The 27,990-nt window shown below is 34.6% G+C and overlaps 1 protein-coding gene and 1 pseudogene across 11 annotated transcripts in view; one reads left to right on the plus strand and one right to left on the minus strand.

Annotated features, from left to right (window-relative positions):
- LRRC4C (leucine rich repeat containing 4C) overlaps positions 1 to 27,990 on the minus strand; it is a 1,215,963-nt gene that overhangs the window by 673,518 nt on the left and 514,455 nt on the right. The gene's annotated exons all lie outside the window — the stretch shown is intronic.
- LOC309667849 (small ribosomal subunit protein uS15 pseudogene) lies at positions 20,492 to 27,985 on the plus strand (annotated as a pseudogene). Its single transcript has 2 exons — positions 20,492 to 20,509; positions 22,760 to 27,985. The product of its transcript is annotated as a small ribosomal subunit protein uS15 pseudogene (transcript).

The raw sequence follows: 27,990 nt of genomic DNA on the forward strand, positions 1-27,990 counted from the left end.
CGCACACCCCCGACCCCTTCTTTCCCCCACAAAGAAATTAACTGTGTGTGAAAAGAAGGGAGAATGTTCAGGGAAGTTAGCAGTATAATTTCTACCTTATTGTGGATTGAAAGGAAAAAACAGGAGTGTAAGATTAAAGAAAAATGGAAGGAAATTTAGAACAGGATATACACTATGTTAAAGACTCAGAAGCATGGAAAATCTTGGAACATTATGGTGGACTGTATTTTTCAAAGAGGTCCGCCCAAATACATCCTATCCCACATGCTCTTATGATGTGACACTGCCACTCCTCTTATTGAGAGTTGGGGTCAATGTCGTCTCTCCTTGTATCCAGGCAAGGCTATTACTGGAGAAAGTGATGCTCTGTGACTTCTGAAGCTAGGTTCTAAAAGGCAATATGGCTTCTGTCTGGATCTCTTAGAACGCTCAGTCTTGGAACTAGCTGCCACACTTTGAGAAAGCCAAACAGCCACTTGCAGCCCAGGTTAAGTCGTAGCCAACTGCCAGCATCAACTGTCAGACCTGAGAGTGGGGAAGCCTTTGAGATGAGTCCAGCTCCAACCAACATCTGGATGCAAGAGCATGGCAATTCCTGTGTAATTACCACCTAGCTGGATCCCAGTCACATCTGAGAACCATGAAAAAGAGTAATAACAAGTGCTGTTGTTTTAAGATACTAAATTCTGGATTGACTCATTAAATAGCAACAGCTAACTGAACAGCTATTGTGGACCCTGGAAGGAATTTGTCTTTTTTTTTTTTTTAAATGCCACGGTTTCCTTGGAAATCTGGCGACACCTATGGGTCCCTTCTCAGATTACTGTTTAAAAAAACAAACAAACAAAAAAAACAATAGCTATATCATTATCAATGTTAACATTTTTTGATATAAGAATATATGTGCATCTTTATTAATGAATTAAATTACATCTAGTGGTAATTCTAATTGTAATAAATTCAGAGTAGTGATGAGTATGAACGATATTTTATGGTATCTGACACAACTCTGATATGATATGAAAACTGATACTTTTTTATGAAAAAATAATGCAACTATGGTTTATTGCCTACATTCACAATTGACAGAAATGATAATTTGTCTTAGATACTAGTGTAAATACTATTCTGTATAAAATAGATAAGTAATAAGAACCTGCTGTATAAAAAATAAATAAATAAAATTCAAAAAAATATGATAGTGCAAATAAAGTATTGATATATACGTGTGTGTGTGTGTGTGTGTGTATATATATATATATATATATATTTTTTTTTTTTTTTTTTTTTTTTCCCTATCCCAAGAGCAAGTACCCCTGAATCCTACCACAAGTGTCACGGAAAACAGTAAGAAGTAAGATAATGGGTGGCCTTGCATAAGGGCCAGAAAATAAGCAACATTCTTGCATTCTGAAAGCCTGAGTTCATGAACTCACTCCAATTACATGGGCTTCAAAAAATCATACCTTTCTTCTGAGACTCAGTCCTCCTATCTATAAGTACTGCAACCTCTTGATACAAAGAATCTTATCCAGTAAAGATTACATCACATGGTTTGGTAGAAGTAAAAATAAAATACTATCTCAGTGCTTTATAATATTTACAGAGATCTTATAAATGTAAGGAAGTACTGTCCCTTCTCTGATTTTATAATCTTATAACATTCACTCCAACAGAATACCTTTCTTGTTGATTACTGTATATCTTACACAACTAAAATCTTGGACACGTGTCTCATTCATTTCTGAGGCCATTGGCGACACAAATACTTTTCCTTTGCAGGTTATTTAAGGGCAACATATATTGGGTTGTGGTGCTTTGAGTCAGAGCAATAAAAACCAATCAGAACTGGCACTTGTCCTTCCTTCCCAAGAAAAAAGGCATGGGTGGGGTTGCTATTTACTGTCCCTATGATTTATGCTATTGAAGCCATTTTCAGCCTGAACCATTTATGCTCATTTTGTGTGACCTTCTATGTAATTACTTTCATATTTGAGGTTTATTTATTTTATATGTTTAATGGCAGCTGGAGTCTTCTTACTGGGCAAGAACCTTTGGAACAAAAAGATCTGAAAATAAATTTCTTTTGTATTTTAGATGCAATAGTTTGAGCACCTTTGTGGGCTTTTGCCAGGGCTCTCTGTTAATGTGAAGAAGGACATCTTAGAACAAAATGTCACTATCCAAATATCCATAGTTTAATAAACCTGCCACTTGGTACCAAAACTTAAATATTACTGGAGATGAAAAAGACATATACTCATATTTTTAAAAGACATTATGATTCTACTTCTAGTCTTATGTCCTCCATCTTTGCTCTATACTGGGGGTCAGAAAATGTTTTCTGTAAAAAGCCAGACAGTAAATATTTTCAGCTTTGTAGATCATATGATCTCTATCACAGCCATTCAACTTTGTTGTTGAGAATTAGTAAAAATCAGGAATGACTGTGTTTCATTAAAACTTTATTTACAAAAACATGCCACAAGTTGGATTCGACTAGACCAGGCCTTGGTTTGCTGCTGTACGCAATTCCAAGAATGACAGTTGTAAAATGAAGATTTACTTAGGTTATTTTCCAGCCAAAACCCTTTAGTAGCTCCCTATGGGCATAGTGGCCAAATACAAAATTGCCTAAACTGTGACACTCTTGAGAATGAGAAAGGGGTGCTATTGATAATGGTACTAAGATGGTGAGTATCAATTACAACAGTTCCTGGCAAACTGGGACGTATGATCACACAACCTATGGCCTGTGGGATAAAATTCAAATACCCTAGGCTAGAATTCAAGGCCATTTTGACATTGCTCTGTCTTTCCAGGCTTGTATTCCCAAATGCATTCCTTCTTCCTGGCCACTTTTGTATCTTTTTTCATGCTATTCTCTCTAATTTTCAAAACTCCTTCTCCCTTTTCTCTGCCTAGTGATGTCCTACTTATCTAAGACTTTTCAGATGCCATCTTTCCTGTGAAGTGCATCCCAATGTCCCACACTCTGTCCTTCTTATATAATTTACCATATTCTGCTATTTCAATACTTAACGCAGTGTAATGTAATTTCTTACTACCCACACTGACTTCTACTTTTTTCTCCTCCTCGTCTTTCTCCTTCTTCTCTAAATAGGATGAAGTTGAGGTCAGAGTGGTGTTTACTGTCTTACGTTTTTTCTCTGAATTCTTAGCCTAGAATCTAATAGGTCTGCAATACTTAATGAAATTGCAGTTCTGAGAAAACACTCTTGATTGCATATTATAGAACTCCTCCAAAGCTTGCTTCAATGAAATGGAGTCTGTTATACTAGAGTTATTTCCTTATCCGTGAGCCATGCCTCTGAGGTATAGCAGTAAGTCTGAAAGCCTTTCCAACTAAGGGGCCACGTTCCCGGTGTCAGTCTCATGGTGTGTGTCATCTTGGTCTCTTTTGGGGATCACTTTCATTTCCATATCTTCTCATTAGCTGTCTCTGTGTTGCCTTGCACATTGCTACTGATAATCAGACTTACTCTTTTTTAATTTTGTCACTTCCCAGTTCCACTACCTAGAAGAGCTAAATAAAAGTCTCTGAGATGCAACTCCAAATTCTCAAAAGAGAAATGCAACTTCCTAGTCTCGAATCAATGCATGCCATCGTCTAATCAACTGTGACCAGGGAGGGGCATTGTTTTATAAAATGAACATGATTTTAGTGGATCACTCCTATAGATGACTACTGCCTACTGTAGGATTATATTGAGAAAAATATGGATATAAATTGGACTGACATCCTAAAAGATTTCTATAATCATGTACCTATAAATGTTTATGATCAGTTAGAAGAAATATTTATATAAACACTTGGATGTAGAAGGATTCTAAACTCATGATGCATTGCCATTCGAATCCAAAACCAACTCATCAACTCAAATGATCTCTCATCAGTCAAATGAGAAGTCTTACATTCTGAGTTAGAAGTGTACAAATGTATATCAACATACAACAACAACATATATATAAATTATATATATATTATAATTTTACATACATAATATAGTTACATACATAAGTAGTTAGAGCTTTGACAATCATTCTTTTTCTATAATTTTTCTTTCTTTCTTTCTTTAAATGCTTTTAAGAAAATGCCCCTTTCCTGGTAGGAAATTATGCAAAAATGTGTTGTAGACGTGGAATCATTAATTCATGTTAGCTACTAGAGAATCACTATAGAAAATGACTTTTTGTTATGGTATTCAAAATATTGGACTTGAAAATCATATAAGGTTGTTTCCAAAATAATAAGATTGATATTCATATGTTGGCCATAAACTTGCTCTATGAGATAAATGTTCTAAAATGATGCAGTGCAGAGTATGTTGGAAATAGTTATTATTATACAGATAATTCTATGCCTTTGGACATGTTGAGTTCTGAAAGGCACCTTGTAATTCTGTTTCTAGGTAAAATTTGATTTTGATACTATATATGTGGAAAATATATATAATACTATGAAATATTTAGTTTTGTGGGAAAAAATTTTAGCTATTGATTGAATGATTTCTGAATATTTTTTGATTAAAAAACTCTTTAAAATACATCCCAAAGTGTATGTATTTTGGCTTACTTTTATGTCATATATAAATTTATTACTAGACACCACGCTTAACACACAAATGCACTGCTGAGCAGTGAATAATACAATTGCTAAGTTTGAAATTACTGCTCAGTACTTACTTAGCTAAAATACAGACACTGACATTTTTCAAGATTGCTAGTCTTCTTAGAGGAAGTACATCTAGGCTTGACAAGAAACAAGAAGTACAAGATCTAAATCGCAAGATGTGGGTAGCTGATGGAGGCATTGTTAAACAACCACCAGGCTATGCCAAGTATGGTAGGCAGCAGTCCTATTGCTATTATCCAAAGCCATGATTAGCATTAGAGGTCAAGGATCCTGTGGCTTATATTTGGGACATGTATAAAAGATGATTTATCTATTTGCATCCTCTGATGTATGGGCTCTGACTTTAGGGCTACATTAAAATGGAATTGTAAGCAGTACCATGATTAAATAGGCAGTATCATCAGAAAATGCTCCAGAATTCATATTATCTGGTATCTAACTGAAGAGAAAGATACCCAAAATGCTGAAAGGTAGCTTCTTGAAGTGCATGCAGTCTCCCAAGGCTGAGTAATCTAAAAGGTTGAGTCTACTTGTCCAGAGTACATATCATTCAAAACCACATTCACTCAACAAATATGTCTTGGCATCTACCATGTACTAGGTACCATGTTAAGTGCTTACTTAGCAAAGCCCTTATTGATTTCGCATCAACCTGAAATTCCCTGAGGGTATTACCATGCTCAGAATCACCCTGTATTTTGGATGGCTGCACAATGGGAAATGCACAGGGCTTTGGCTGGGAGGAAGTAGGTAGACCTCACACATGCCCGTTACTGAAGAATTGATGGTGTCTGGATATAAACTGTGCTACCCGAGAATGTGGGCAGCAGATGGAAGCTGTTGTGAATGGCACATTTCTCCTACAAACTTGAAGACTGCCTCAAGAGGCATAGTAATAAATCAACAATAAATAGTACACTTACATTTATTTATCTGAATTACATCAATTATTTAGTCACTAAATACATACTGATTTACTTCACTTGGAGTCCAAACTGCTGCCAGAGATTTCAGTGGTGAAATTCATGTTCTCAGTATCTCTTAGCCCTAGAATAATCCTGTTGAGGTGAAACCAAGAAGGATCCTGTGGGCCCCTTGGGTACAAATCCTTTCTGTGTCTCCTGTTTCTCGTTTGAGGGAAATAGGCTTTATTCAGCCTCCTTAATCTTCCCTGAATTCCAAAGGGCAGATTCAAACAGTTACTAATCAGGGAAGGCAGGGGATGCAGAGACAAGGGAGGAGTAGTCAAGAAACAACAGTGCAGCCTTGGGGCAGGGTCCTGGTTCCTCCTCAAGGGATATACATAGTAATATCTTTGAGCTCTTCTGCAGAACTAAGGCCCCCACCCAGGTGGAGGATGGTAACTTCAGGCTGAGCACAAGATTCCTGGATCACTGCCCTGTTACCTCATCACCAACCGATCAGAAGAAATCCACACACCCTGCAGCCCTCACCCCAAATTTTGCCTATAAAAACTTCTCCCCCCACACCATTGGGGAGTTTGGGTTTTTTGAGCATGAGCCACCCGTTCTCCTTGCTTGGCCCTGCAATAAACCTTTCTCTGCTCCAAATTCCAACATTTTGGTTTATTTGGCTTCACTGTGTGTCAGGCACACAAACTTTGGTAACAGAGGTAGCTTTGGCTACACTTGCAAACCTCACACCTATAATTTTTAATACACTCATTAGCATGTCCAGTGTCCTTTTTCATCCCAGAAGAGCAGAAAACAGAGAAGTTTCTTTTAAAAATTAAGGAGCAAAGATATAGTCTTTCCTTGGACACAACTTGCTTATTAAATAATACAAAGAGTCCCAACATCTGTCTACTTTCCTCCGCTCCCATCTGTGATGCCAACAATGAAATCCAATTGTTTACTGCCCATACTTAGCTTTACCACTCACATCTGACTAGACGGCAGATTGGAGGAGGGATTGCACTGAACATTTGACATGGTAAATACATAAGTGGCCAGAGTCCATTTGAATGTCCATGTCTCAATTCTAAAGAAATGTTTAAATAGAGCTATGAAAGGTAACTGCTGAAAAGGTTCACTTTTAGGCATGACATTAGCTTTTATTTTCCCTTTAGTGTCTATGCAGTGGGGGTAAAATGCCAGATACAATGCCAGTGTAGAAACTGAAAAGCAAATGTTTGAGAATATAAAAACAATTCACCAATAACCCCTATATCTTTATGATAAGGTGATAGGTATGACCATGTCTTTTGAAAAGAGATAGTTTTTGTTTAAAAACTATGTGCTATGTGACAGGTGTTTGGGATTGTTACTTCTGATGCTTGCAAATCCATAAAGATGAATGTTAATTTACATAAAGGAGATGGAATGAATCAGATATGAAAACCAGTTTAATTTCATGTCTCATAATTTATTATACATTAATTTTCAAACATATCAAAATAACTCCTACAGAGTCCATATAGATTCTCAAGAGAGCATAATTTTGAAATATATTTCAGCTCCTAGATCTTCTGTACATCTGTTCTGTGGGTTCACAGAAGGCAGATTCTGGACTAACTATGAATCTTAAAATGTTAATTTGATTTGATAGTAATGAATATATTAGAAATATGGTTTATTCTTCAACACAGTATTTTCATTCATTTACCTATAACAACATATTTTCAAAGTATTAAAATTTTATATCTAAATGACAGTATTCAACCTATTGCATGTGGTGTTCAAAGATTACCCATGAAAATATATTTTTTGACACTTGCATCTAATGTAAGTTTAAAGCAGAATGTTGAACCAGTTTTAACCAACTTGGAAGCAGTTCTTTGCTGAAAAACAGTTCTCACTTATTTGGAAATGTTGTTCCCTCAAGGAAACTAAATAGCACATCCATGACATCAGCTTTCTCATAAAAAGAATTGGAAAGAGCTCTTTTATTTCATGGTGATTAAAAAAACATATGCTAATGTCCTCATTAAAATATGGAAATTTCTCCTGATTAACCAAATCTCAAACTTTTAGGCCATGCTATGTTGAATGTTTATAATGAAATATCTTCTCCAGATATTTGAAGGCTCTTGTGTGTACATTTATGATGTTCAAGGTAAATGTTTATGAAATAGCAATGGCCCTATAAGGCAAGTGCAATTTTCACACTAAAATGCTTATCTGCCTTTATATTTTTCTCCTTCAGGAATTTTGGACTAAATTAACATGTTAAATATCTTTATTTAAAGCAATGAGCCATTATTAATAAAACGATGAAATATTCTCCTATATAAAGAGTTCTGACTTCCTGGAGGGCAATTTGGCAATACCGATCAAAAGTTGTAAAATTTAGTGTACCACATAACGCAGCTAGTATACTTGTAGGAACTTATGTTGATGAACTAATTTAGAATGTGCACAAAGATTTCATTAAAAGCATGTTTACTGCAGCATTAAACCTAAATGCTCAAGAAAAGAGTAAAATACATTGCGGAACACCTTTATACATACTACACAGAAAAAAATAAAGCTCAGTTTTGTGAAAGCAAATTTCTTGTCAAGGAAAGATGCTCATGATATATTATTTAATGTGAATAAAAAGTTGCAAAATAGTATTATGGTATGCTTCTATTTTATGGATAATAAATCTATTTGCGTGTGTTCATCTGTGTGCAAGTATTTTTCTGCTAGTGTATATACAAAAATATAAACAATTGTTTCCTTTGTTGAATGAGTTTATGTGACTTTCTGTGTCTTTTATTTGCTAAGCTTTTGTTTGTGTATATATACATGTATATATATATATATATATATATATATATATATATATTTAATACCATTAACAGTTATTCCTTATGAAAATAAACTCAGAAAGGAAAAAATCTAGACCATGTCATGATCTAAGAAAAATGAACACAAACAAAATACATTATTTTGAATCATATTTCTTGAAAAAGAAAACCTGTATACAATGCACATTGACTATTTGTAATTCAAGATAACATTAAATAAAAATCTATTTATGTTTTTTTGGCATGTTCTGCATTCAGGCATTCCTATACTAATACTCCAGAAGCATCACTGGGTCAGAAAATCTGTCTGTGATTTGACATTCCCACTTTCTATTTAACTTTAAATAAGTTACTCAAGCTTTCTGGATGTCAACATATTTTTTTGCAAAAAGGGCATAATAATAGTATATATTTGTAGAGTTGTTGAATAGATTAAATGAGAAAATGAATATAGTGTTTACATAATACCTGGCTTATAATCCGTGTATATTAAAAAGCCTAATAGAGCTTAGTACATGCTGTGTCCCATATTTCCTCAATTTAGGACCAGTAGGAAGTTCACATATTTAGACTCATTCTAAAGACCACACACCTAGCAATCCTTGCATCGTCAAATAGTTAATCATAGCTCTCCTAAGGATTTAGATTGTACGAGAGCCCTAATCAAAGAGCTGAAACTAACACATTTTAAATCAACTATACTCCAATAAAACATTTTTTAAAAGAGCTTAATATAACATATAGAAATTTGTGTCATAATAAAATAAGAAAAAGAAAATACACACAATGCTGCATACACTGTGAGCAATTAATTTGTCCTAGTAACTTGGATCAAAAATTTAGAATGCGGTTTCCACTGGTAAGGAGACCATCCACTTAATGGAGTAGGATAGCTTGGCATGAAGTGGAAATACAGAATGGAATGTCCAACACCTATGAAGCTCTTAAGTGTCAGGGATTGTAAGCTAGACTTTTTTCTTATTACAACATACTTAATCTTCAAAATTACCCTGAAAGTTAGGTGTCTTAGTCTCAATTTTTAAACTAAGGACAACAAGACTCAGAGAAATTTAGAAACTTGCCCAAGATCAAAAGCTATCAGGAGGAGAGAAGCCAGGATTTGAACCTAAGTCAATTCAAATCTACACCAAGCTCTCTTCTTAATGTCTCAAGCTGCCACACAATAAGGAACAAAGTGGGAACAAACTTAAGAGAAAATTTCAGTAGGATCCTGGAGGTTTTAATTTTATTATTTAAAGAGATAATTTTCTGAAGTTAATTAGATTAGTTGTTCTCAGGGGCACAATTAGGGGCAAATAATACTCATGGTTTTACACAGTCTTCCAGCTGAGTCCAGAAAGTTTACCAACTTATGACCAAGGAACAACGTTACAGTGTTAAAAGACTATAATCTGTATGATTTCAAACTTGAAGGTGTTGGACTTCCCTCGTAGCGCAGTAGTTAGGAATCCACCTGCCAATGCAGGGGACGTGGCTTCAAGCCCTGGTCCGGGGGCAACTAAGCCTGTGCGCCACAACTACTGAACCTGCACTCTAGAGCCCGCGAGCCACAAATACTGAGCCCATGTGTCTAGAGCCGGTGCTCCACAACAAAGAGAAGCCACTGCAATGAGAAGCCCGCGCACCACAATGAAGAGTAGCTGCCGCTCGCCTCAACTAGCGAAAGCCTGCATGCAGCAACGAAGACCCAACGCAGCCAAAAATAAATAAATTAATTAACTAATTAAAAAAAAAATTGAAGGTGTTGGCTTGATTTTGAAAGGACCACCAAAAAAAGGTATTTTAGTTACATTTTTTAACACAGACACATACAAAAGTCATATGTATCTTCTGCCTACTGGCTTGCATATCTAAGCATAAGAAACCAAGCTGCCCATTTCTTGATAATATCAAAACAGGCACAGTGAATTTTCAGGGAATATACATGTGGCTTTGAGTTAACCCTAAGGTCACAAATCTGCACATTATCTGACACATTAATAGCCATGAAATCATTTGCAAATTATATTTGGTTCAAATCATTAATTGAATTAATAGATGCTTGCCAAATCAATTTTTTCCTTACCAATTTCTTTAGGGCTAAAATGGTTAGATACTTCCTATTCAAAATTCATAATTTCACCTCCAATTGTTTATAGTCTTTAAGTCCAAAGATGGAAAACATTTCAACAAATATTTCCAAAATCCTTTGGTACTGTTGGGTCCTGCTCAGTTTCAGTAGCTTGGTTTTAATCAAATTATAAATATTGCCCCAAATCAGTATCTTACTTTACAAAGTAATTAATTTAAAAAAACAGCTAGGAAAAGAGTTTCCCTGGTTTCTCAGGGGTCTGATATTGTAGGTATTCTAGGAGTCTCATTAGAACTGTGGGCAGTCTACACTTTGGATAAATCTATTACAAGTCCAGCACAATCATTTCACAGAGATAATAGTGACCATGTATTACTTGCATTTCATGAATGGAGAAAAGAAAAAAAATTATACAATATTAACAAACAATTTGATTATGGGATTTTGTTAGAGACTTTCTAATGCCTGGCTCTGAATACAGGCACTTCCCACATCCCAGAATTTCAGTATTTCCCAGCAATAAAATTATGTGCAAATTCCTTATACTCTTTACCCTACTGATATTCAAGCCCTCCACCCAAAACAAAAAGAATATATGTTAACTTCCTTTAGAATTTCTGCCAAGCGCTATTTCTTTAAATGCTATCCCTTCTTTGAACCCGTGCACAGTTCGCCCACACTTCAAGACCCAGCACTCCTTTCATTTTTTTCCACGTACGTCCATTGAGATAAGATGTGATCCCCTTTTGACCTCTGTAACTGTGGTATATAGTATACTCTGCCTTGCATAATCATTATTTATGTTCTTATCTGAGCATCCATTAGATGCTCAGATCCATTAGCTTACTTAGAAAGTAAGCTCCATAAGAGGACGTGTCCTCTCCACCTCGTTCATCATTGTCTCTCTACGTAATAGTAGTCTCTTTTGTAATGCAGAATCTTAATAAATATCTGTTGATTGACTAGATGATTGGTTTCTAATATTTTTGGTGCAGTATTTGCATCTTTTTTTTTTTCAGTATTTGCATCTTGATTACCTTTGTATTCGCTGAAGCACTTAGCAGGGTTCTGGGTGGAAAAAATTTTTCAATGAAAAAATGTGAAACTGAAAAGTTGAGAGTAAAAATTGCTAAAATTGTTTTAATGAAACAATAAAATTTAACTCTAGGAGTAATTGTACCTTAGAATCAATTGTGTTTGTCATCATTTCTAACAAAATTTGAGTTATGAAGACTGCTATAATCTATATATTTTTAATCTTATATAGTGGATCAAAAAAATAACCCTTCCTAAATTTTGTGAAGACTATATAAAATATAACAAAACAAAACAAAACGAAATTACATTTAGTTGATAATCAGCAGAGATGTCACAACAGTGGGTGTTACACATCCTCATTCATATAGGAATGAACTTGAAAAAAAGTGCCTGCAGCAGCCCCAGTGCTTCTGAATTCCAGGGAAACCATCTCCTGTGCCTGACAAAGTCAACACTTGATTCTCCAATTTTTAAAGATATTTAGAAATAAAAATATACAATACATAGCTTTGTGTTATTTTTTTCTGGACACAAACCACTAAAAACTATGCTCATCTCTTTTATTCTTTTTCTCTGTTCTGTAAAAGTGAAATTCATCTGGTCATTGGCTACTCTTTGTAGCTTTCTCTGCTATAATTACACGTAGGTGACTTTATAACTTACAAAATTATTTTTATATATTGTTTTCTGCTAATAATTAGGTCCAAATAGCCCCATAGGCTTTGAAATGGTCCTGACATCTGCACCCTGCTCTCCAATCCTAGAGGCTATGTGTGCAATTTCAGTCATATTTCCCTTGGTGCTTTTGAACCAGCAAACTGCTCTCTTGGCTGATCTGACTTGACTAAAATGAGAAAAGGCATAAAATCTTCCAAGAAGGTGTGTCCTAACAAGATTTCGGACCCAATTCCAGCCACCAAGGGGGTTTAGATAAGGCTTAGATACACAGTTCATCCTTTGGATTCTTTCATCCAACTCCAACCTTGGAACCTTTTGTGATGCCTTCATCTCTATTCACTTCACAGGACTACGTCCATCACTAATCATAATATAGGACTTTGCTTAGAAGTTTGATCAGCTTTAAAGTTTGCTCTAGCTCAGCACAGACCATACCCTTAGCTCTTTAGGGTGACAGGATAAAGGGATTCTTTGCCCTGCACACTCTAGGAATTAATTGAACCAACTATAAATAGCCATTCTAAGCAGAAAGGAAACACTCAATGCATTACCTTGAAATATATCATTTCAAGATATCCTTGAGTTCTTTATGAGGGAGAAAAATCACATCTTCTCACTGGTGAATCTTCATTTCAATTAGTATAAGTGCACCTCAAATCCACTGGATTCTACATTAATATTTTAAGATCTTGTACACATTTCAGGTAACTTGAGACAATAATAAAGGATAGAAAGTAGACTGTACAAACAATTCAAAAATACCCGTATTTTTTAAGTTATATTTTAAAATGTACTAGAACTTAAAATCTGGGTAAATAATGGCATTTCCCCCTTCTTTCATATATATAGAGAGAGCAAAATCATATGTATATTTGTGCATATATATCCATATAGAACATGTATAAATACATAGACACAGTAAAACAAGAAAGTATTACATATAGTGAAAGAAGAGAAATGTGCTATTTTAAAATATCAAAGGAATCATCAGTAGCACACTTAAGGAGGTTTTATATATGTGTGTGCTTCTGCTCCTAGTTTATAAGGCATCGTGCTAGGCATTGGCAGGGAGAAGTGTGTAAGCACATCATCACTGACTTCATTGAGACCACAGAGGTGAAACAGATGCATCTAATTCCAAAGAGAAATTTTTAACAGTGTAATAAAGGAAAAGCAAACATATAAAATATTAAGAAAGTTATGAAGGAAGAGAAACCATGATTAAGGACCTAAAAAGTAAAGAGAAAATTTTCAATATGAAAAATTTCTAACAGTCTGAACTATGTGTATTTATGATAAAAGGATAATTTGGAGAGACTATCTAGTATCCAGATTTTCAAATGAATTTACAATTTTGTTCACTCAATGTTTCTCGTCTACGTAGGTTTTTCAGAAGTAATACTTGAAATGTATTGAGATGCTGAGGAATAATGCTCAGTGTTCTGACAAGAGTGGTTTGAGTTCAGAAGAAAAAAAAAATAGAGCAAAGCTATGTGTCGTGTATATTTTTAGTTCTAAATTTGTTTAAAAACAGAAGGACCAAGCTTTGACTTTAGCAAGCACAGGGAATGGTTTCCCTGGAATTCAGAAACCCTACACAAAACCAAGAAGAGTTAATTGAACCATGATTTGAAAAATGCAAGCTATGAAATGCAGGACAATGGCTCAGTCCATTAATTAATTCATCATAAGACATAAGTTCTAATGTAATCCAAATAATAGCAGGGATTCAATGATTAGACAGTAAATGTTCCAATCTTCCATCGCAGGGAGAAAATTTAAAATTCACAGGAAGTGCCAAGGAATTTTGCAAATCAAGAACTTACTTCTAGACTTCTATAAGGAATGATTTTTCCTATCTAAAAGGACTAAAAACCTTATCCCATTTTAGAGATTACATAACAAAGCTTACCTTTCAGAGGGAACACTTCTAGAGATGGAAAGATAGCAGTATGCACATATTACTGCTGGTAGAGAGCCAAAGTACATGAATTACAATTTAAACTCTCTTAACTGACCTGCACTTAACAGACTGGCTGGATTAATCAAAGCTCCCTGATTCTCTATAAAACATACTTATTGATGTCTACAGCTGGTTGACCAATCATGGACAATCATCAAGTCTATGGCATACTTTGCACTTCTGCTTCCAAAACTGACTTGTATGCTGAGCAACAATATTTGTTTGTATCCAAAATTTTATGCAGTTTTGCCTTTATTATTATAATTAAAGAATTTGATTAAATAATACCTAAGCCTATGAAATATCTTGGCAAAGTGAAAGAGTTGTTGTTTCTATGAAATATAAATTGACTTCTTTGAAAATATTCAATAAAGGAGAATCAGTAAAAATCTTTTGCTGAATATTAGTTGTATTTGAGACTGATAAAGATGGGAAAAATCGTATGAATATAAAAGAAATCTAATTTCAGATTGTATATCAAATGGCTGTGAGTTCATGCTTCACACAAAAAAAGAAAAGAAAAAGTAAAAACCAAGTAGAAACTATGGACGTATTTTGAGGTCTGGTGTACAAATGATAGAAAACTTAGAATTCCTTGGTCTTAGATTAAAAAATTGGCAAGATAATGTGGGTTCAAAGTTAACGTAAAATGTTGAAGTTATGAATTTTATCAGTTTTAATAATTCTCTGCTTTATTTGATTTAAAAAATATTTGACCAACACCGGTCCCAACTGCATCAATATTTTAAAAATCAGTAACGAGGGCCCTCCAGACGAACAGTGGTCCTGATACGCACAGGTCTGTGATAGCTGCATAAGAGCCATGTGGCAACAATAGAAGAAATGTCAGAACCAGCTCAACCTGCTTCCTGAAATATATGTATTAAGATTAAAAATCAAAATCTTTTAAAGAAGTTCCTAAAGATGGATAACAGAACACACGCTGTATTCTCTACACTTTATTGTATTTAATCACATATAGTCAAATATCTAGAATGCTCATTACAGAATATTGATGTAGTCATTTCAAAGTCAAAGCAACTCTTTTTCTTTTAGTTTGTAAAGAATCCATTCCAAGTGTTGTCATTTATAGATGCCTGGACTGGGATGATGGACCATATTTCAAGGACTTCTAGATATACCCCCAAATTAGTTCTCTCTTTCTTTGGCTGAACATTTACATTTGTCAGCTTGTCTTGCACTAGGAATGGCCATATGACTAAGTTTTCTCCAACAGGATGTAAGTTGAAATGATGCCTAGGTCATGAAGACTTTCATGCCATGATCCTCTGTCCCTTCTTTATGACACCAGCTAAAAGCAGATGAAACCATATCCCTAGGAGTACTCAGCACGAGTACCTATAAGGGACTGTTTCTTGAGAGAGAGATAAACTTGTGTCTTGTTGAGCCACGAAATTTTGGATCTGTTTTTTAAAACAGCTAGTATGATTCTAATTCAGATCCTTTTGATTATCCACAGACAAAATTGGGCTTTCCCCAACATAGATTTGTGTTCTTTATAAAACTGTGTCTTAATGAAGAGTATTTCTGAGTAGGAGAGCTATATGTAACAGAGACACAGAGGACGGCAGGCATGGTGATTGCACACACAGCAGTTTTGTAGAAAGGCTCAAATGATTAATTGGGCAAGTCTTATTCTTAGGAGTAAAGGCATGAATATAGGAAAAAGCTGGAAACAAAATTTAGGATCAGGATTAGTAGATTAAAGAATAATATATCTGCTTTTCACATCACTTGGTGCTGTGTAATTATTTGGTTTAAGTATGGTTTTCAGTTTTTTCCATTTCAAGATACTTTCTTCCCTTTGTGGATAAAAATGAAAATATATGTGTGTGGGGGGAAACAGCTTGAGACTGTGTGAATATCCTGTATCTGGGCAATTTTTGCTCCATGTCTTTAGTGTTCATGGATGATTCTTGCCTGAATTATTACTACTGTGGATGTTAAATGTTGACTTTATAATTTTTGCACTTTGTATCATTTGTTATTCTTCTGTTAATAGCAGCTTTCCCTTCTTCATTCACCTAAAAAACTTAGGATTCATATATATTCATGGCTTCTTTATTAAATTTATAATATGTTTCCATTATTCATTTTGATGCATAAATTGCCCTAAATTTGGCCAGTTGGAACACCCTCAGGTTGGTTTCTGTGTTATTTTGAAATGTACTCTTTGGTTTTGAGCATCTTCTTACTCTGTGAATCAAGATGTTCCAGGCTCAACTTGTGCGTTCCCAAGTCACCTGTGGAATGCAACATTTCTCTGAAGACCAATGGTCCTTTCTAAGGGAAAGCAGTTTTTAGAAACAAAATCTTGATGCTTAGTGTGCTAATTACTACTGAGTATCATTGTTTTTAAGATGCATACTTAGACCAAGTTAAGGAAAAAAAAAAAAAAGATGGATAGGTGATAGGTATTTTAAATTATGGGTTCATGTTAATTCTGGGGTTTCTTCTCCACCTTTACCCCATTTCATATTTCTATTTCTCTTTCCCCAAAATGATAACACAAATATTTACCCATCCTACAATACGTAAAAAATAAATTGGAATAGCTACTCCAGTACCAACATCAAGCCTACTAACTAAAATGCAATTGTTTTTATCCTTAGGTTATAATCCCGTTGAAAGTGTAAAACAGAATACTCTGTTCAAAATGCGTTTAGATTTAGTCTTTTGCTATACATTTGATTAAAATTTAGACTTTGATTTTTATTTGTTTCAGTTTTAGTGTTTTTTACTCTATAATTATTTACTTATTTTTGAATGAGTATAAAGTTATTCTAGAATAAAAGGCAAAAGTATATAAAAAGATAGACAAGTCTCATCTTCTCTAACTCTTATACCTCATAACAACCTACCCCTTGTAGATAACCAACTTCACTAGTTTCTGGCTTATTCTTTCTAAGTTTCTGTTTGTAAACATATGCAAATACAAATAAATATTCTTATTTGTTTACACAAAGATAATATATAAACATATATATAAAGATAGCATACTATACAGGTATGTGTGTATATATACATTTTATATAAATATATAATTACATATGTGTGAAGTATGATACCTTTTATATATAATCTTTTGAACTTTGCTTTTCACTTAAAAAGATATACTGGAAATCATTATCAATCTTAATGAAGATTTAAACATATTGTGGGGGGAAGGGGAGAACCAGCTGAATAGGAATCCACTGTCTGTGCATTTAAGTTTTTGCAATGTTTTGAAACTTATACAAAATCCTGCAATGAATAAACTCACGCATATGTTTTCTCACACTTTTGAGCTATATATTCAGGATAAATTCCTAGTAGGACAGCTGGGTCAAATGATAACTACATATATACTGCGGTAATATTTTGCCAAACTCTTTCCAATATGGATGTTATCATTCTACATTCTCATTAGAATCATACGAGATGATTTATTTTCTCACAACCATATGAGCAGAGCGTGTTGTCAAGCTCTCAAATTTTTGCCATTTGGAGAGGTGAGAAAGAGACAAGTATATTTTTAATTTGCATTTTTCTTATTATGAATGTAATTGACTATATTTTCATCTAAGAGCCTTTTGTATGTCTTTTATTGTGTCAAATGGCTATTTATGTCTTTTGCCCACTTTATGAGCTTTTGGTCTTCCTCCTTATTTAAAAAATGTGATTTATATTAGGGATTTTAGTCCTTTATCTGTGATATAATTTGCCAATATTTTCTTTATTTTCATCATTGGCCTTTTAACTTTGATTTGTTAGTATTTGTCATGAAATATTTCTTTATCTTATGCAGTCAAATTTATCAATTTCAAATATGTTGAATCTAGATTTTGAGTCAGTGTTAAAAAATATTCCTCTACAGTCAAATTACAAATGAATTCAATTTTTTTTGCTTCTAGTACTTTTATGATGAATTAAAATAAACAAAACTAATGCATCACATCTGATGGATTTGGTGTAATTTCTTATGTATAAGAAGGGGTACAGGGCTTCCCTGGTGGCGCAGTGGTTGAGAATCTGCCTGCTAATGCAGGGGACACGGGTTCGAGCCCTGGTCTGGGAAGATCCCACATGCCGCGGAGCAACTAGGCCCGTGAGCCACAACTACTGAGCCTGCGCGTCTGGAGCCTGTGCCCCGCAACGGGAGGGACCGCGATAGCGAAAGGCCCGTGCACCGCGATGAAGAGCGGCCCCCGCACCGCGATGAAGAGTGGCCCTCACTTGCCGCAACTAGAGAAAGCCCTCACACGAAAACTAAGAGACCCAACACAGTCATAAATAAATAAATAAAATAAATAAATAAAGTATTAAAAACAAAACAAAACAAAACTAATCTTAAAAAAAAAAAAAAAAAAAGGAGTACAGATCCAAATTGATCTTTTTATTTAAAATTTCTCTTTAATGGTTTGAGATGCCACTTTAACTATATAAACATAAAAAAAAATAAAAACAAATCCTATATATTTGGGTCTATTTCTAAATTTTTCTATTGTGTCTTCCTGCTCTATTCATGTGCCTGTCATCACTCTTTCTCATTTTTTTTTCTGAGTTATGTGTACATATTTATTATCCTATATGATCTTTAGCATCAATTCATCTGGCATCAGTAAAATACTTGTTGATATTTTTATTGGTACCAGCTAATTTAACTAATTCACTTTACTATCAATTTTCTCAATTAGGGAGAGATTATATCTTTCTGATGTTAAGAAATCCTATCCAGGAATAATAGATGTCTGTCCATTTGTTCAAATCTACTTGTTTTGGAGTGGTTTGTTTTATAGCAATAGCTAACTAATACAGAAGGCTATTGACTTTGTATATTAATTTTACATCTTATTATCTTATTGAATTATTGTACTGTTTAAATTATTTTTAACATTGATTCTCCAGGATTTTCTAAGTATACTATTATGTCATTTGCAAATAATCTTACTTCTCTTTCAGTTCCATGCTTTTATGTGTTACCTTAATTCCAAGGGCTAATATCTCTTATATAGTGTCAAACAGTTGGAGAAGTAGTAGGCACTTCTGCTTAATTCCTGAGTTTAGTGGGGATGCCTCTATAACTTTTCCAGTAGAGAAGTCTATGGCTTTAGGATTGAGGTATTCCTATTTCACTGAATTAAGAAAGTATCCATATATTTATTATTGAGTGTTTGTGGGAAATGGATGTTAAGTGTTTTGGAGAACTTTTCAATATTTATATATAGTATTGAATTCTGTAAGGCAGAGTTTCTCCTGCCAAGTAACCTCACAAATTGGTACTCCAGCTTTTTCTCCTCTTTAAGAGGCATGAACATTCAAATGTGATATTTCTAAACATCCATGAAGGCCGTACAAGAATGTTTTGATACACTGAAAGTAAAATTGTGCAATTACTTGATATGGCATTTTTCAAAAGTTTTTGTTAGACTTGTAGCACACCTCTTCCAGTGTTTTCCAACTTGAAAATTACTGCCTGATGGGTACTCTAAGTATATTCTCTAAGTGAATCCTAAATGTGAGAAGAGAAGAAGGAAAAGAGAGGTGTACTTATTGTCAGAATACAGAGATGGGCTGTGGGAGCAGAGAATGGAGAGAGCAGTGCAATTCTGACTTCTGCAAAGATCTGTAGGGAGAACCCTACAATACTGCAAGATCCTATCAACCTGAATGATACAAATAATTGATTTTCCTTTTTTGGAGGGGAGGAAGAGGGATTGGATTCAGTTGTGTGTGTTATAGTGTTAAGTTTTAAAAATATAAAATTGATAGTATAATGATATAACACTCTCACTGGAATACGGGTGATTGCCTGGCAAATGGAATGATTTTATTGCCTTTTCAGAAGCTAATACATAAGAAAAGGCAATCTCTTTCTCTTTCTCTCTTAAAATTCATATTATATAGCATATGATCATACATGCATATATTCTATTTATACTCTTATGTTCTCTATGTATGTGTGTGTGTTTATATAGATAAATATTTGTGTGTGTGTGTTCTGTAGGTATATATTATTCACACACAAAGAAAAAAAGGATAAAGGGTAAAAACCATTATTACTTGCTTTGAGGGTATTTATAATCTGTTAGGGGTAAGAGTCATTTTAATATCTTATAATGATATGAGACAGAATAAAATATAGGTTAAATAGAGTTACAAACATTGTACTACGGAAATACTAGTGAAAGGAGTGATTGCTTTTGATATATGGAGTGAGCAGAGAAACAAAGGAAACACAAACAGTTCAATTAAAATAGTTACCTCTGAGCTGAACCTGGAACAACAGGGTTTCAATGTATAATGGTAACGATGGTGGTGGTGGCTTGCGTATGTATGTGTACGTGTTGTTGAGGGGTGTGGCTGTGTTCCAGGCTGACAAACATAGAGGTACACAAATACATCACTTACTTACATGCTGTCAACTTAGCTATCCTTTCAGCATCGAATAAAACCTTCTGTCAGACACTTCAAGGTGTTTGGCTAAAACCACAGCCACTGGTAGAGAGTGACGTGTTGTGGAACTTTTTCTTCCAGCCAAAATGACTAGTACCTGTGGTGCTGAGTTACTTTTCCTTCCACCTGGACATGTAGGAGCAGATGACTTTCAGAAGGAGTCTCTGCTAACCAGGCTGCAATGAGGAAAGTTATTAAGGGGATGGCCTACAGCATTTTTTCCTTTAAGAAACTCACCCAAAGCAAGGAACAAAATGCAGCAATCACTATTCAAGAGAGTGTCAAAATCATTCAGACGTCAAAACAGGCTATTGGAGTTCACAGGTTCTTCAATATGAACAGCTACTATCTTCCCTTTAGCTTAATTAAAGGGTTGCATATCCTTACAATTAAAGATAATTGCAGAGTGTAAAAACTGCATTGTGATTATAGAAACACCGAATGAAGCTTGGTGACTACAAGACAAAGACCTCATCAACTGAACACCTTGGACGTGTGTAGCCTTTAAAACACAATTCCTCCACTCTACAGCTTTTTCTTTTTATAGAGCCCCCTTCTTTCTTTATTCCCAACAGAAATACATTGTTCAAAGTCTTGACTGATTGGAAACTAAGCTGTGGTTTTTCCTTAAAATTTTTTTAAGTTCATAAGTATCGATGGTGCTTCTTTGAATCATTTAGAAGTTGAGTTTGTTCTAAAATCAGGGTTCACTGCATTATTGTTTTGTGGTTTCTTTGGAAACCCTGTCAAAAATATCTTGCTAAATCTCATCTTGTTAAATAATGCCAGTACCTTTCACTTAAAATTATCTACGTAGACAGAAGAAGCCAGCTTTAGATGCTATGAAATATGAAGCACAGGTAATTTTGCCTGATCAGGCACATAGCTTCAATTTAGGGGCACTGCAATAGAAAAAGCAAGGTGATTTTTTTTTTTTTTCTTTGCATACTGAATAGGCACTCTAGCTTGATAAACATCATGTTGGATTTTTCTCTCTGAGACTTTATATAAAAATCTGTAGAACTAACTTACCTGGATAAAAGAATGAGAAGGAGGGTAAAAGAAATTGAAAAGAAGCCAGTTTAATTTCTCTTTAAGTTGACAAAGAGGCCAATTTCTATCATAAGTTTATATGAGCTTCTCTAAAGAAAAGGTACATGTATTGCAATGCCACAAGCCACAAGCATGTTCTCTTTCTTGAATGAAATATGGCTATTCAATAAAACAACAAATTGGCAAAGAGCTAAATCTTTTAACTGCTTCAGCTACATGTCATCATTTACTTAAAAGACCTGATCAGCTTTATTTATCAAAGAAGCATCCATCAGTGTCCCTCAAACTAAGCACATGAAGTCAACAAAGCGACAGGGCTCAAAAAGTGGTGAACGAATAACTGTAAATAAAAATCTCCAAGGAGAGTTCATTTGGAAAAAAAAAATCAATTGGTAAATAAACAAACATCCGGGCAATCTTCTAAAAAATTGTCAATTCCCAAAAATGAATAAGGTCATCTTCGTGTCCTATCCAGTGTGTTGGTCAGTGGTAACACTTCAAACTATCAAAGTGAGTTCGTGGAAATGCATATAAATTAGACACTGATTTGGGCTTAATATATTCATTTTAAATAATATGCAAATTTGTGTAAACCTAGATTTTAAAATAAGATTTAAAGGCTGTAAACTCCTCAATCTCACAACTTACATGTTAATGTGGTAATTCAATTCAACAAACATTTATTGAACTCCTAGCAAAGTACTGTGCTGGGTATTATGGGAGCATTACCATACCATTTAGGGAACATACATCTAGGAGGTGAGATAGGAAGAATAAAGTGTAATTTTGCCCCTGATATTATACCTATATTAGCAGTTAATGCAAAATGAGATAACATATGGAACAACTAACACTTGTAAGGTGTCTTTTTCTGTATGTGATACCGTCCTTTAATGTGGACTTTCCTGTAACATCGCCATTGAACCTTTGGTGGATAAGAGTTGGAAATAATATCTTGCTTTCTTTCTTACTTTAAATGAGAAAATTTTCTCTACTCTGGATAAGCTATATATTTATCCATTTTTGCATCAATTCTTCTTTATGTAAAATTCTATGTGTTTCATATTTTAGTTTGTGGTTTTAACAACTGAGTTGAACCACACCGCCGCCATCATAGGTCGCATTCATGCTCCAGGGAAGGGCCTGTCCCAGTTGGCTCTGCCCTACCACCACAGCATCTCCATCTGGCTGAAGCTGACGTCTGATGACGTAAAGGAGCAGATCTACAAACTGGCCAAGAAGGGCCTGACGTCCTCGCAAATCGGTGTGATCCTGAGAGACTCACATGGTGTTGCACAAGTACGTTTTGTGACAGGCAATAAAATCTTGAGAATTCTTAAGTCCAAAGGACTTGCTCCTGATCTTCCTGAGGAGCTCTATCATTTAATGAAGAAACCTGCTGCTGTTCGAAAGCATCTTGAGAGAAACAGAAAGGATAAAGATGCTAAATTCCATCTGATTCTGCTTTAGAGCCTTATTCATCGGTTGGCTCGATATTACAACACCAAACGAGTCCTCCCCCCCACTGGAAATACAAGTCATCCACAGCCTCTGCCCTGGTTGCATAAATTTGTCTGTTTACTCAAGCAATAAAATCATTGTTTAACTAGAAAAAAAAATTGAGTTGATGAATTGTACACTGCTTTCATTGAATTTGCCTTAGTAAACACTGATTTCAACTGACAATATTTGGAGTCAACATACAATTCACTTTCATAGAATTATCATATAAAATACATTGAAAAGAATGAAAAATGGTGAAAAGGATAAGGCTATTAAAAAACAAAAAGTAGACAAAAACACAGTAACCACTCACTGAACACAATGGGAATTTTCTGATGACTTAATCCATCCACTTAAGGCGGTGTATCCACAGAAATTTCAAACACAGCACAACGCTTTTTCCTATTAATGAAGTGTATAGACCAGCCACATGTATCCTATTTCAATGAGTTACTATTTTTACTTTGTCAGTTGTATTATGCAAGTATAGCAGAGTGATAGGAAACCTGGGAATTCACACCTTTTGACCTTCTGTCTTTGTGATGCATTTATTTACAGTCCTTTTATATATGGTAGTTTCTTTAATTCTCAGATCCATCTTGCATAGCAAATATAATTATTATACTAATTGTCCAAAGGAGACAACAGAAACTCAAAAAGGTTAATGATTTGGCCTAATTCACAAAGGTACTGAAGGGCAGTACTTGAATGACAAGCCACATTTTTGGGATCTCAGAAAACAACCTCTTTCCACTCTACCTGTCTGCCTTGATTAAGATCAGGAGATATAATAGACAACTGTGAATCTCTCATTTTAAGTAACCAAGGGGAATTTTCTTCATTTTCTTATTTCCTTCCTTCTATAATTTACTTTAAAATTCAGGAATAAGGTTATCTTTTAGTCATACAATATTAAGAATCAAAATAAGACCTTTAAAAAATTATTGTATGCATTCTGATAGGAATATAGATGTGATTCTATGGGGGCTAAGATTCTCACACATAAGTTTAGGACATATCCATCATTGATCAATAAGAATTTATCGTGTTCTTTTCGTATGATCTAGACTGCTCTGGGTGCCACAGGAGAGAGAAAAATAACATATTCAATTCAGAAAATATATATTGAGCATCTATTTTATTCTATGCATTACCCAAGAGAAAGAGCAGAGGTTTAGGAAGCAAGAAGAATTTCACCAGAAGAATATATAGATGAAAAAGACCTAAAACTATTATTTGAAATTTTTAAATCTGATTATGGAAACACAACGGACACATATGAAGCAATTCAAGGAATTGAATTTGATGTGAGGTCTAAATATCATGACAATCCTAGGGTTTAATAAGCTATGTTCATTAAAATTCAGAAAGAATATTAGTAACACAACTATTTAAAACATTTAATCAACCTTAATTTGAAGGTAGAAAACTGGTTGATATTCATATTCATGAATTTATAAGTGTGGTTTTTAAGATCATCATAAAATCTGTATATCAAGTCCATTAGATGAATTTAGGTAACTGCAGTAGACAAAATCCAATTAAGTCACTTCTTACAGGAAAAGTAAATACAATATATTATCTCCAATATTTTCCAACTATATCATATGGTTTATTTCATAGAGTTTAAGAGAGTAAAACGTATGCCTATCTAATCACGGACCTACCAACCCATCACGGCACATACTTTGCGATGTTTCCCAGGAAGTGGTGATGAATTTACTCCAATGACATTTGTTCAGCCTGCTCACACAAACTACAATATTTGCATCTCGCTTGGCTGGGGTATTAAGGTGGGAAAAGGAGCAGCAGGAAGGTAAAACTATGGTCATGAAACAATAAAAATGACTGTCAAAAGAGGAACAAAGCTTATGGACTCATTAAGCTGGCATTCTTTTTCTCTCTGCTAAGTAACCACATTAACATTGTAGTAGCACATATTCTTCATTTTAATCTGTATTTAAATAAAGATGAGTTTTCTTTGCAGAGTCATAATCAGCATCAACTTTTTTTGAGATATCACAGCTTCTCTCCATTAAGTATTAAACAGTAAAAAGAAACTTAAAATTAATGAACTATCCTGAGTATATTCAAAGGCGTACACTGCGTGAGTGGCAAATCTGAGAATGTTGGTATAGCAAGACTAGTATCGTATACTCTATCCCCCGCTCAAGTACATAACAAACTATGATTCATGACACTGAAATCTACTTCTTTCAAATTTGCATATGCTTTAGTTCCTTTTAACCTCTACCCATTCACTCTGCTGATGTTTGTCATCATTAAATATATATTTACATCAACTTTTACTGTGGCCACATAAAAATACTCTTCCCTAGTGCTAGAAAAAGTAAAGAGAATTAATGAGTGTCACCGTTCAGACATAAAACCAATTAACCTTGATATATGTATGTGTTATTCAACAGGAGGTAAAATTTTCATATTTAAATTCTAAAATTTTGGGGTGACAGGTTTAATCCTGTCAACAGTTTTGTTTGTTTGTTTGTTTGTTTTTTGTTTTTTTCTTCTCTTCATAATGTGGCTAGGAAAAAAACCAGAAACATGTATCTGTAACAGAAAGATTATTGCTGAGAGACTTCCTGGGCAGGTCTCAAAAAGGAGAAGTTTAAGAAAAAGCTCTACATGACCCCTCAACTTGTAAATGTTCAGCTTTTAAAAAGTGGCTGGATCTGTAGTTTGTGCCTTTACCTAGAAGGGACAGCTGCTGCAAGGCATTATTTTTCCTCTAAGATAAATGATATAAATGGCCCCTAATGTATGATTTCCACTTATAAAAGAACCTTGGGGTAATTGTGAGTGATCAGCCATTTGATAGTATTATAACAATACGCTTCATGGAATAATAAATTTATTGTGGCTTTAGCATCATTTGGATCCAAATATCAACCCAGCTCTGCCATTTAATAGCTATGTGATTTTCATGCTTTTGAGGCTCAATGTTCTCATCTTAGAAAAGGGAATAATAAAAACTACCTATTTGATTTTTGTGATAATTAAGCAAGATAAGTGAGAACCATCACATTCTCCCATTCAGGGGGCCACCATTTATATGATATATAAATAAGTAGTGCCTCTTGGCATTGTGAAATATGGTAGGCTTGAGTAACATGTGAAAAGCCCTTGCCTCACAGTTACAAGTAGATGCTCAATATTTGTATTATTCAATACCACTGCAATAACAAAAACAGTGTGAACTTGACATCCTTTGCATATCAAAACACTTGTTTACTGAGCACAGCCACTATATCTTATGCCTGTTTCGGATTTCACATGCCTAGGACAATGTCTGGCTCACAGAACTAGCTCAATATCAATATGTTGAATAGATGAAGATAACATTAATCTTGTATGATTGGTAGATCAGGAGGCCTTTGAAAAGCTTTATCCTTCAGTAAGAATTCCCAAAGAGTTTATGAATAAGAACAGGTGTAACCTGGGGCACAGCTCTTTTGTTCCCTAAAGTGAAATAAGCTTTTGTGAATTTTTATTATGAAGATATATGTGTTAATGGTATACACGTAGCCTTCTCAAACTTAAAGTGATGCTAGTGTGTGTGTGGGTGTGTGTTCTGAATTTAAAAAGAGAGTGGACGTGGGCCAAATAAATACATGATGCTGGCATTAAAGCATAGACAGATTTAAAGAATTGTAGGAAAACATTCAAAAGGGGAAATGAAATTTAATTTATGAAGTTAATAATTTACTTTTTTTTCTGTTTTGGGGGATCTATACCAATGATATTTTCTGGAACTGTCTACAAGGTGCACTGTGCTTCCTTTAAGCAGCCCTCTCTGAAGATGGTGTTCTTCACTAGAGGTCGAATTTTTGCATGAAGCTTGACTCTTAAACTCACATCTTTGTTTCCATCAACTTTTTAAATATGAAGAAGAGACTGGCTTTTACAGCTTTGTCACTCGCACTGTCAGAAAGCCTTTGAGCATGACGAGGAAACTGAGTTTCAGAGAAATAATACAGCTTCTTCCAATGTTACATAGTAGCAGGGGTAGCTGGTACTACTGCACAGGTCTCTTCCTCATCCAGATTTGCCCCCTGACTTAACCCTACTCTCAGTGATGAATTAAACCCAAGATAAGGAACTACTTGTCTTCAGTAGGTATATTCACCCTGGATACCTAAATTTCTTTTATTCGACCAACGTACATTTAATACATCAACAATATCAAAATGGCATCAAAGTAAACTGGGAAACTGTCTTTCACCGATTTCTGTCTCTGAGTCTACCACACTCCATGTCCAAAACAAAAATTGTAACTAGCACCATCTGCTTTAGAGTATATTTCCGAGTCACAGTATTCTAACTCCTTCATGAAAGTTTAGCATTTGTCAAGTTACCAGTGAATTCACTAGCCCGACAGAGAGAGAATAGCACGCCCTATATGTTCACTCTGTCCAAGTTGTACTAGTCAGTTTCACTCACAGAAACTCAGAGTCAGAAGGGACCTAAAAACTAAAGGTCATGGATTCCAGCCCTAACAGGTTGTGGGATCCTAAAGATTCGAGTCCCAATTCAAGCTTTATCAACCTTGAGCATTTAAACTTGTGCTCAAGGTAAATCTTTGTTAAGTCTCAGTTTCTTCCTCTATGAAATTAAGACAATAGTAGTTCTCAACTCATAGTGATATTGAAAGGATTAATAACTCATAAGGTTATGTAAAGGAGCTGGCCCTTTCTTACACTTCAGATTCAGTTTAAATGTCAGCTCCTCTGAAAGTTCTTCCCTAATTACCTTATTTAAATTGGTCTTTCTGCTATTCTTTT

The sequence above is a fragment of the Balaenoptera physalus genome, assembly GCF_965194825.1.
Source record: "Balaenoptera physalus genome assembly, chromosome: 10".
Taxonomy (NCBI): domain Eukaryota; kingdom Metazoa; phylum Chordata; class Mammalia; order Artiodactyla; family Balaenopteridae; genus Balaenoptera; species Balaenoptera physalus.